General features: G+C 35.0%; 1 protein-coding gene across 8 annotated transcripts in view; it reads right to left on the bottom strand.

Moving 5' to 3' along the window:
* LOC18447786 (uncharacterized) overlaps positions 1-8,161 on the bottom strand; it is a 29,505-nt gene extending 21,344 nt beyond the window's left edge. For 7 of the 8 annotated variants that reach the window (XM_088846030.1, XM_020675685.2, XM_088846028.1 and 4 more), the window contains exon 1: positions 8,077-8,161. The gene's annotated coding sequence lies outside the window, so the exon portion shown is untranslated. Of the gene's footprint in view, positions 1-8,048 lie in introns of all 8 variants that reach the window. The other variant, XM_088846027.1, reaches the window with a different exon arrangement.
* Between the last annotated feature and the right edge of the window lie 4,228 nt (positions 8,162-12,389).

The raw sequence follows: 12,389 nt of genomic DNA on the forward strand, positions 1-12,389 counted from the left end.
GAGCCCTTCGACGGAGGTTTGGGAGAGAGAGATAAAGGACTGAACCTCTTTTTCTCTCTCTCTTAACCTCTTTTCAAGAAAAAGCCTCTAATTGTAATTTTGCTATTTTCTCTTCATCAAAATCTCGTGCAGCCATTTTTAAAAGGAAGTTATATAAAAGGTTGCAACTAACCTCAAAATCTAGTGAAAAGAAGTGTTCCAAAGTTGGAAAACTTGTCAATTGATTATCACGACCACGAGATGTATGGATATAAAAAAAAATTTCAAATCCTAAAAATAGTGCATCTTGTAACAAGTTATCTAGATTGCCTACTTTCAAGATTTTCAAGTTTTTATAGATCTGCTCGATCTCCACAGTTTTTGGATTTTAAAATTTCATAATTAGCATTGAACATGGATTTTCATGCCATCGTAAGGCTTCCGACACCGGATTATTCTTCCAGTAAAAATTTAAAGATGCACTTCACTTGTATAGTATAAGGTGGGCACCTTATGCAAACCTCAATCTTTTAAAAAGGGTGACGTTTGAATAAGGTTGGCATCTTAACAATCAAAGTGAGGCACACCGCAAATGGATACCAAAAGATGGGATTTAAGTGCTGGAAATCCCTATGATGTTCCTCATATCTATTTTCACATCTAATTATGAAATTTAAATTTTCAAAAATAGTGTAGATCGAACAGATCTACAAGCACTTGAAAATCATAGAAATGGACGGTCTAGATAATATACTACAAGATGCACGATTTCCAAGACTGGAAATCTTTTTTCTTTTTCACATCCATATATCTCAAGGTTGAGGTGTCAATTGGAAGGTCTTTTACAGTCATAACAGCATTTCCAATAAGTTTTTTGAGGTGCGCCTTATTTCTATAGAATAAAGTTAACACCTTATATAAACTTTGCCCTTCTAAATAAACAAAATGAAAACGTTGTTGGACCTGCATGTCCACCGGTTCAGCCCTGCTTCAGGGTCAGTGGACTGAACTGGAAATCCTATCGTTTCACGAAATCCCAATTCCAACCAGTTGGTCCGGTCCGATTCTTAAAACATTGGTTCCCTTCCACCTCCCCCCCCCTTTTTCCTTATTTTTCACATTTTTATTAACTTTTTTACTTTATTAGTCCTATCTGACCGATGAACTGATCTGGTTCGGCCAGTCCAATTAGACTGCTGCCCTCACTAGTTCAATCACCGGTCCAGTCCTAAAAATGTTGGATGGACAAGATGTATGATTAACCATCCTAAAAATATTTGTTACATGTTCTTGTTCTTAATATTAGGTCACCCTACACAAAGAAACACATATGAGATTGTCTGATTCCCAAGAAGCAGAAACTATCCCCTTACAACCTAAATGACACGAGAAAAGTTGGAATGGTTTAAGCATTAAACTCTCTATTACTTTCCAGCAAGATGGGGTTGTGAACCACAAGTGGAAGCGAGGAGACATTTCCTCTTTGATCACATCCAAGTAAAACCTTCAGTCCATAGTTTAACTCAAGCAAAAAGCAACTTTTATCGAGCATATCACATAAATACATAATCCATCAACACAAAACTAAAACTGGGTAGTACCCACTCAAGGCAATTAATAAGCGCAAAAAGTTGGCAAAGAGAGAAATACAAAAGGAATTAGCTATAACCCCAACGAATGAATAAAAGAGCATTGATATATGAGTATTTAGTATTGTCCCAGACATACACAGAAAGCAAAAATTGTGAATCCATGCCGAAATGGAGATTAGTGATTACACAGAAATCAAACAGGAGATTAGTGATTAGACAGAAATCAAACATAATCTGTTGTACCATAGATCAGCGAGAGTAGTTGTGATGGATACAGTTCTGAGAGCTTGGCACATGGGCACGGAGCTTAGTGATGATCCGCGGGGCTAGAGAGACAGAGAGAGGAGCTCAGGAAGAGAGAGAATGGTTAGTTTTGTGTGGTGAAGAGTGATTGAGAGAGTTCTCTCAAAAAAAAGAAAAAGATGAGTGATTGAGAGACAGCTTGGAGTAGTCAGCAGCGAGAGAGAGAGGGAGAGAAAGAGAGGTGGAACAAAGGTCAGAGGGGAATGAGGAAGCAATAGAGAGGGGGGGGAGGGGGAGGGGTGAGTAAGGTTGCGTGGGGCTTGGGGTGATGAACGACCGAGAGAGGGAAATAAAGTGGGAGGATAGCTTTTTGTTGGGCAAAACGGAAATAAAATGAGAGAAGTGAGCGCTTGAAGCGTTGCTCTCGTGGGGGCTAGATAGAAGGGCGCACTCCTCATTTTTCAGGCCCAGCCCCTGACTGGGAAGTGCCAACCAAACTGGGAACTTATAGCGTGGGCTAGAACTTGGGATGTCCAACATCCCAGGTTCCAACTGTCAAACATGCCCTAAGAGAGCAACCTAATAATTTTCCATTACAAGAGAAGCATACTGCACAATTTTAGCTTAAGGGATTGTTTTAAGGGTGATGTGTTGCAACTTATTTGTAGAAGTAAGGTTGTTCTAAACCATATATTTTAGTTGAACGGTATAGATTTGGCATGTCGTTTAAGACTATCAAAACGTGACATGTTTTTGTCGTTTTTTTTTGTTGTAGTTAAGTGGTAGGATTTGAACGTGAGATGTAGCGTTGCTTAACGTCAACTGCTAACCATACAAAGCCCAAGCCCAATTCCTAAAGTGGCATGGCTTAAGATAATATCAAGTGTACAATGTCCAACTAAAATGGATGTTGTGCATGATTATGAAGTGTAATTATCCATACAAAAAAACATTTTTGTACTAGATTATCAAGATTAGTTTCTTCTGCAGTTGATCCCATGTTCAGTTTTAGGAAGATTAATCCAAGGACCAAAAATAATTTATGAAATTACCACATCATCCTAAATATTCAAAATTTTACACTGAGTTTCTTCATTTTCATTGTTATTCATTCCATTTTTGCCATGGTTTGATGTTGTAAACATCTACTTATTTTTTTCTTTTCATAATCCTAGGGCAATTCGATGCCCTAGGATTTTAATTTGGATGCATGTGACCCCCATAGTTGGATTTTTTTTTTCCTTTTTTAATGTATGGATCAGTTTGATGTCTCCAACATCATAACTTATCTCATATTAAAAGGGTAGAAAATTGGTGTCGTCTAATGTCTCCAACATCGAACAGACTTATTCCATTTTAAGACTCTCATTCCCTATTGTAGACATCCCTCTAATGTTTGGCTAAGGGAGTTCTCAAAGACCCACATCTCTTAACATTCCAGTCATATCTCAGTCCCTGGTCGATCACACCCACTTTTAGGTAGCATCAATCAACCAGTCGTCGTAGGGCTTGATAGAAGCAAACTTAGATGCCTTTAGTCTTGCAGTACCCGGACAAGAAATCCAAAAACAACCTCATTCAAAGGTCTGTCTGGTCCTCTCTTACCCCGCTCCGGATGTCCTACGATGGAGTAATCACGCTGTTAGTCTCAGTTTAGTGTTCGTTTCTACCACTATCTACTATAGGACCTCCGTCCCTGGACAAGAAGCCAGAAGCCTCTCACCATAGCTACGCGGTGCGGGGATCCCACAGAGGTTAAGGATGCCCACTTAGGTCCGAAGCTGTATGCCACTGCCGCGCATGTTGTCGATAGACTTGCCACTCCATACTAGGGACCATGCTAGCCTAGTAAACCCTCGTGTATCATAACTTGTAGTATCTAGAAAACCACTAAATCACCCAAATATAACCAAATCCATCCAACTTTATCTTAAATATATCTAATCTTATCCATAATAGCAGGATAAAACCCACAAAAAAAAAGAAAACCCATATCAAAACCCCAAAAGAATGCTTGGATGGGACCGCCACCGCTTGACTCAACAAGATCTATGGCTGTCGGGAGGAGGCTGGAGCGCATCGCTAAGCACTAAGGGTTTAGTGACACGCATCATGTCGCAACACCTACTAACCTCTAAAAAACTTTGAAAAGCCGATTATATCTTAGTGGGAGTCTAATTTGTACATTGAAAACTTCCGGTGCAATTTGGGTAGAGACAAGAAGAGGTTTTGAGAAACCCAAGTAGCCCTAGAGTTTTGAATTCTAAACTCATTAAACCTAGAACTCTAAGAGCCTAAAAGTACTAGAGACCCTAGAACTATTCTAATAAGAACAAGTCAACTATTGACACCTATACAAAACTCTTTGTGGCGCCTTTTAGAGCATAACTTGAGAATCCATAACTTTAGAATCTTAAAGGCCTTCAACCTAGAGAGCCATCGTCCACTCAAAACCCTAGTCTAGAATACACCCCTCTTGGTATTGAAACCATAGAAACCTAGGCCATTAAACCCTAAAGCCAATGAACCATCATATAATAAACACCTTACGAACCAAAAAGCCCTAGAAAAAACACGCCCTAGGTAAAAGCTTCTCAAATTGAAGCAAATAATTGCTAGGGTTGAGGATGAAGATGCTTCAATAGCTAGAATAATACAAGCCACCAAGTCCAAGTGCTGAATCTGAGGAACTCGCTTCCAAATAAGTAGTTATTTCTTTTCTTTTTTAAATAAAAAAATTCCAGGATACTTTCTTTGAGAATTATTTCTTTTCTATTTCTTTCAATTTTCCTGGTTTCTTTCCTTGGATTCTATGCAATCTTGAGCCGGCTCTACCAATGGATCATGGGAAGAAGGCCATAAAGCCAAATTATTGTGATCTGTAGTTTGACAGAGGCCACCTTCTCTGTTGATTTAAATTAACCAGTTTAAGTGAGGATCAAAGAGGATCTCACTCGAGATCTTCTCCAGATTTGTGTTAAACACCTATGTAACCCCTTTTAGTCATGTATGAACCACACTGGAAAAAGGAAACAAACATAGGCACATTAAAACAACGAATAGTTGAGCTATGAATGGAAAAGAGCCAATAGCCTATGAAATTGAGATTTGGTATGCCATAACCACAACTGTCACATCTCATCAATGTGTTTACCTAATATGGGGTTAAAAAGGGAACAAGGGGATGAATCCATCAAAATCTGGAGATGAAATAGCCATGATTGTCAAAATCTGGCCAAAACAACAAGGGAACAGGATGGTACAAGGAAGCTCTTACTAGAAAACTTGAGCTCCAAGCAAAGAGAGAGCAAACCCTAGTTTCTACAAGCTCACACCCTTAACCATCTAACCCCCCGACTACTATGCCAACTAGGATCATAAGATAAAAAATTAAAAATTAAAAAAAGCCCTATAGGTTCAATCCTTTGGCTTTACTGAATATTTGTGACTTGTTTGAGGCAAGTCATGTGACTTGGCCTCGTTCTTCTCTCTTGCTGCCAGAGAGAAGTTTTGTATATTTTGTGGGAAAAGCACGCCATCATGTACCTAACAATATTGGAGTCGAGATATCCTATAGCCAGTCCCCTGTCACTATATTTTGTGGGAAAAGTACCCCACCATGTACCTAACGATATTAGAGCCTATAGGTTCAATCGTTTGGCTTCACGATATCTCTTGTTTTATCCCACTATTCGTATACAGTATTCAATGTCGACTATATTGTTTATCTCTCATCTCGTTGTTGAGTTCATACTCGTTTTGCTCTAAATATCGAAAATTGTGAGCCCATATCCCATAGGAGTTACTGGACAGCTAAACATGGTGGGATTCAGGTTTGATTTATTACAAACAATTTGGCACAAATGGTTTATGAGTATATCAATAGTATCATTTTTCATGTGGAGGAGCCAAGTAAAACAGATTTTGGCAGGCCTTTACTCGAAATATAATTTTTACGGCATGAAAAAAGAGTATCATATGTGAAAGAAAAAGATCTGATAATACCTTTGGATGTTCATGATCTTCCAATTTTTCCAAAACAAAAAAATAATAGAAAAGAATGGATATTTTTAGATGCATATCTAATTTCTTTAATAGAATCATGGGGATGTGTATTTTACAGTAATCTCCCAAAATTTCTATGCCTTATTTGAACTCTATCTTGCCCCAAAGTATTACTGTGCTTGTTCAAAGTTCACAGAAATATCAGAAAAGGAAGCTTTGGATTTGATTACAAACTAATTATGAACAAGTATGCTGTAAACTGGATGCCTATAATCAAAGAAGAGTCTTTTTCTACTTCTCTTCTTAAGTTTGATGCAGATATAGGAATTTCTCAAGAAGAAGAATAAATCATCTGGCAAGTTAAGATGGATTCTTGGGCAGATCAAGTTTTGAATGAAGAAAAGGCAAAGGGCTTGAAGTTTGTGAAACATCATATCAAAATATTCGATGAGAAAAGCTCAGTAAGTTCTATTTCTAGTTGATGAGTCTCTTGTTTTTTCGGACGATGAGGCTAAAATTGAAAAAATAAAACAAGGTTTCAAGAGTGACTATAAATGACATTTTCAAATTTTATTTGGTAAAACACCTGAAAAAAATTTACCAAAAGAACATGTTTACCAAATTCAAAAAACGGTGCATGCTCAAAATCTTTCAAGGTGCGTTTGATAATTTTCTTTGCAGTTGCCCTAGGAAAATACGAGCTGCATATTTTCCTGGAATCTAGGAGGAAAGTGAAACTTGGTAGCTTGAAAGTTGGGAACCCTGTTTGATAAACTGCAGTGTTGCTATTGTTTGATATTGAGAAAGTTAGAAACTCCCTGTTTTTTTCATTATGTATTTCATTGATTTGATGTGCAAAATGCATATTTTGAATAAGATTTTCTTGCTGCAAACTATCTAATGCATTTCTTATAAATGTACAGTTGAGATTGAAATTTGATCTTATACCCATATAACTTAGGAATGGAAGATACTACTTGAAATTGCAACCACAGAAGTATATCAGAAAAGATAAATATACATCCCTATCAAAAAGGTTACCACAAACGTCGTCTTATGAAATACAAACAAATGAGAGAGAAAGGCCACATGGTAAGAAGAAGGAATCTACACTCTATATACATGATAGCAATATTCTACAAACTAATTGCAGTAAGCGAGGAAATTAAAGCAGGATATAACATTGATTGAAGACTAGTCAACCATACTGGATAAAGGAACTTCATTCATCCAATTGAAGCATGTCAATGAAGTTTCTTTACTGGGCACAACAGAGAAAATATACATATAACATCTCATAAACAAAAAACAATAGAAAAAAATAATGAGAACCATTATTTGGATCCTAATCAACTGCCCAAAGCTGTGGTCGCAAAAATCAAACGGCTCGGAGGTAGTATCTCCACCGTATATTGAGTGGCACAATAAATCATGAGTATCAAAAATTACATCCAAAATAAAGCAATAAAAATAAAATTTCACAATACCAAAAGATGGCTCGGAGGTAGTATCTCCACCGTATATTGAGTGGCACAATAAATCATGAGTGTCAAAAATTACATCCAAAATAAAGCAATAAAAATAAAATTTCACAATACCAAAAGATCCAAAAATATAAAACATAAATTGTATCAAGGAATTTAAAGTATATGATTTTCTTTTTTTTCTCTTTTTTTTTTTGGCAGCAATATCAATTTTTTTCTTGAAAATTCAAGGGGAGATAAATAAATAATAATAATTATAAAATAATAAAATAATAAAATAATAAAATAAACATGAAATCTTTACACCTATTGAATCCTAGTTTATCATGAGATGCAATACATTCAAATAAAAATAAATCTCACAGTATGCAATCCCAAAATCAGCATGCAAGCCCTAAAATCAGAAACTCTGAAATAAATAAATAAAACACAGTGAAATAACTGAAAAATAAAAATCTCAAAACCTTAAACCCTAGTCCACAAACCAAACCCTACTTTCTTAAAAATTAAGACCCTGAAATTACTAAAATCTAGTTGCTCTGTGACTCTCTGAAAATTATGTAAGCAGAGAGACCGGGAATTTTCCCGTGAAGAACAATGCCTTGCTTGTTTTTAGAGAAAGAGAAGGTCGGATGGTGAATTTAGGGGCATTGACGGGAGCCTTTTTCTTGAAACCATTCAACAACTTTGCAGCATTAGTGCCATCTCTCTCTGCAACTTGCTCTAATGCAATAAGGAAACCTACCATCTCAGTTGTTAGGGTTAGAGCTTACCTCAGTTCGTAGTGGAGCGAGTAAGAATGAGGAATGGGATGGGAGAGGGCTGTAAATTTTTCCCCAAAAGTTGCACTTCACCAGTGAAATTTCATTACCGACTTTCCCATTTTAACGTTTCCTATATTGGAATCCGAGGCTCTAAACATCAAATTAGAGCCTACATTCAAATACTGTCGAAAAATATGGTTTCAATATTGGAAAATTTTGATATAGCTTTAAATTATATATTAATCGAGCAGATTTAAGAAAATTTAAAGCTTCAAAAATAGTGTAAATCAAACAGAATTATGAAAACTTGAAAATCGTGAAAATTGACATTTCAAAAATGTGTTACAAGATATACTATTTTCTCATACTTGAAATCCATTTTTTTTCATATTCATGCATCTTGATATCGAGATGATCAATTTGATGAAATTTTGGCATCAAAACAACTTCTTCCAGTAAAAATTTTGAGGTATGCTCTAATTTGATTGTTTAGAGCCTAAGCTCTATATAAATTTTTCCAGGGCAACGGCCCTATCATAAGTAAACCCTCACATCAACTCATCGAAAGTTACAATTCAAGCATTGAAAAAATGTTATATAGATCATCTCAACCTCAATATTATGATTGTAAAAAAAAAAACTAGAATTTTAAACTCTAAAAGTATTGTATATTATAACAAATTATCTAGAATGTCCATCTTGTCCTAAAGTGCTTTTCATATGAAGAATTGATTTTAAAGGCATCATAGAGATTTTTATTGTGGAATGTGCTTTTTGGATAAGGATGGATGAGGCTTTTATAAGACCTAAGCTGTATGAAAACAAAATAAAACCTCATCTCACTTTCGGTAACAGAAATCTCTATGATGACTCTGAAATCAATTTCCAACACCGACAATAAATTTTGAAACTCAAAAAATGGTACAACTCTTGCGGATCTATGAACACTTATTTTTAAAGATAAATGGACGATCTACATAATTTGTTATAATATACACTATTTTTAGAGCTTGGAATCCCCTTTTTTTTTTCAAAACCATAATGTTCAAGCCAAGACGATTGATGTAAAGGTTTTCTAATGCTTGAATTGCAATTTTCAATGAGTTGTGAAGTGAGGCTTTACTTGTTTTGATAGGGCTACAGCCCTATTAAAATACATTTTTTTACAAAAATATATATAAATAGGCTATTTATTTTTAATAAAAGAGATCACGATTACTCTCGTCTGTCATATTTCAAATTGAATTCAAATCAGGTTGTTGTAATTGTGTCATTGACTAGACTCAAAATTCAAACAAAAAACCTCAAACTTTTTAACACATACCAAAGCCATTCAATTTGGTATCTAATATCTAGTTACATTTGTGATCTCCTTATATCAAAGATAAATAGTCTCATAATATACAATCTCTTTTATTGTACAAGAGCTAATATAATTGTTTGCGCCAAGGAATCACCGAAAGAGCATTTAAAATACCCTCAAGGTCCATAATTGATGTCATGAATGGTAGAAGGATAACGACTTTTGCCATAAATGATCCTATCAATGTTAGAGAAAATATAATTATGGTTAACTTTCTTAACACAATAGAAGATATATCAAGCTGAAATTGTTTTAGTAACCCTTGGTGGGATTTGGCCAATACAGTTTCAAAAGATAATTTAATTCTTATTATAGAATGAGAAAATAAATTGTCCCCAGAGTGCTCCCATCTTTCAAAACGAGGACAAATATATTGCAAGGAAATCCTTCAATGTTAAAAATTTATTAAAGAGGCCCAAAAACTAGAAATGGAGCATGAAAATGTGAATTTATAAAATAAATCAAGGGCATGAGTTTGGAAGTAGGTTCCAATTTGCTAATTTGACAGAGAATTATTGAGCTTTTATAACATTCCAGTTCTGAGCAAACTAATTAAGTGTAATAAGGAGGATGAAGAAGAGTTAAAATCACAAGTTAAAGAATTGAAAGCAGAGGATTAATCAGGCCACCACAATCAAATTATTCATGTGTCGCTTTTGTCGTTAGAAATCACTAAGAGAAAAAAGAGGAAATGCTCGCATGTTTGTTAATTATACTCCTATATATCAACTAACGATTGATATAAGTGGCCTCTGAATAAATAAGAATTGATATAGAGGGTGGCAAAGAAAATTCCAAAATTGATTGTAAATCAAGCTATCACCTGTTCAATAATGAAGAAGCTGATATTCATAAAACAACCTTCTCTGCTCTAAAAGGACTATATGAATGGATGGTGATGCCCTTTGGCCTAAAAAATGCCCTGTCATAGTTTCAGAGAAGAATGGAAACTATTTTCAAAACATATTAAAAAATCATGCTAATTATATAGATTATTTTCTTGTCACCTCTAATGACATGCAGGAACACTTGGAGCATCCAAAAGTTTTTGCTGAAATTATGCAAAAGCACATAATTGGCTTTTCATCCTCAAAATTTTAATTATAAATTGCCAAAGATTCTATTGATTTTTTGGTAGTCCATATTTCAAAAGTCCAGATACAACTTGCAACTACATGTGCTGCAGAAAATAGAGAAGTTTTCAAACAAGATGCAAGACAAGCTTCAATGCCAAAAATTCAATCGTTGTTTCAATTATGTTCGAGATTTTATATAAGAAAACCAAAAAAGCTATAAAAGTAAGAAAAAAGAAAAAAATTATTTTTCCATTGAGAAAGTATGCATAAAAGAACAGTATCTTCCTGATTCTCTTACTCAATAAATGAAAATGATGCGAGCAATACCCAAAGATGAATGGCTGAAAAATCCTCCCCTACACCCCAACAGAAAGCAAATATTTTGCCAAAAAATAAGACAAATGTTTCTTGAAGCCCCATACATGAATTCGGAGTATACCCCAATATCGACAGATTTCTTGCATCAGTTGGGAGAACAAGTGTTATTGTAATTAATTTCAGATGGGCATATCTTGAACGAAAGTTATTATGTACCTAATCCAAATAGAAGTTTTAGATGATTTAATCCTTTTAAGAAGAAATATCTTCATTACGAAAATGCTGGGATATTCAAGTTGGGAGAAATATATTTTCATATATATTCAAAGAAAAGATGAATAAGAAGTGTGTAATTATTACTTATGATTTTGCAATAGTCTAGATAGTGGTTTTGTCCCATGGTTTTGGCCCAAGGATTTGTAATAGTGTCAATGCATGGCATTGTAATATATCGAATTTTACTTTTAGCATGTTGTTTTAGCTTATGGTATTTGTAAACCACATAGTGGTATGGTATTTGGAAATTGCACAGTGGTATTGTGCATATTTTCACTTCTCTTAGTGCTACATATGTGTACTGTCTCATATGAATGGAGCAAGAGTCGAGAAACTCGACATGCATTCTATCCCTAAGGCTTGTATGATAATCGGAAGCAAGTTTATGAACTGTAAATTCGATCAACTCCCTAATTGACTTTCTTTAATGTAGTCAAACTATGAATAACGATAGATGAGGGAGAGCAGACTTAAGTGTGCTGGGTATGTGTGGTGCAGATCCAGTATGATATTTCTTAAGAGGTATAAGTTAGTTCAAAGGGTAGGCCCAAAAAAACATGGTTCGAAGTAGTAATAAAATATATAGAAACTTATAGCTTCACTGAGGGTACAATCCCTTAATAGAGTAGAATGACACAACATAATTTTTGTAGTCGACTCCAATTAGTTAAAAAAAAAAGCTTTAACGATAACGATGATGATACTACGTGTAGTGACATTGTGACGTGTGCTTGCTATTTCAAAAGTAGATTTGCATGAGGAGGACCAACAAGTCGCAACTCTTAAATTATATCCTAATGAATGTGGATAGATGTCCATAGACACTAAACTCATCCATTTCATCGTAGAGAAGACTGGAAGTGTGCTGGCCTTATTTTCAGCTTACTGTACATTCTCTTACTCTTTTAGAGAAAAGGTTGCGGTTTATATTGAGCCGAGGCTTTAAACAATCAAAGTAAAGCACACTTTCAAAGAGTGTCGAAAAATATGATTTTAATACCGGAAGTCTTTGCGATAGCCTTAAAACATATTTCATATTTAATTATAAAAATTAAAGCTTAAAAAATAGTGTAGACCGAGCATATTTATGAAAACTTTAAAATCTTAGAAATTGACCGTCTAAAAATACATTACGAGATGGATTATTTTCAAATCTTGAAATCCATTTTCTACTCAATGTCTATGTGCATGCATGTAGATGGCGAGATGATAAGATAATTGAGCATCAAAAGTTTAAGATAAAACTTTTTCCGAGAGAAAAAGGGTGTAGTAAGTTAAGGAGTGCGGGG

Source organism: Amborella trichopoda, chromosome 9 (genome assembly GCF_054954075.1).
Source record: "Amborella trichopoda isolate Santa Cruz 75 chromosome 9, AtrichopodaSantaCruz75HAP2 v2.0, whole genome shotgun sequence".
NCBI lineage: Eukaryota > Viridiplantae > Streptophyta > Magnoliopsida > Amborellales > Amborellaceae > Amborella > Amborella trichopoda.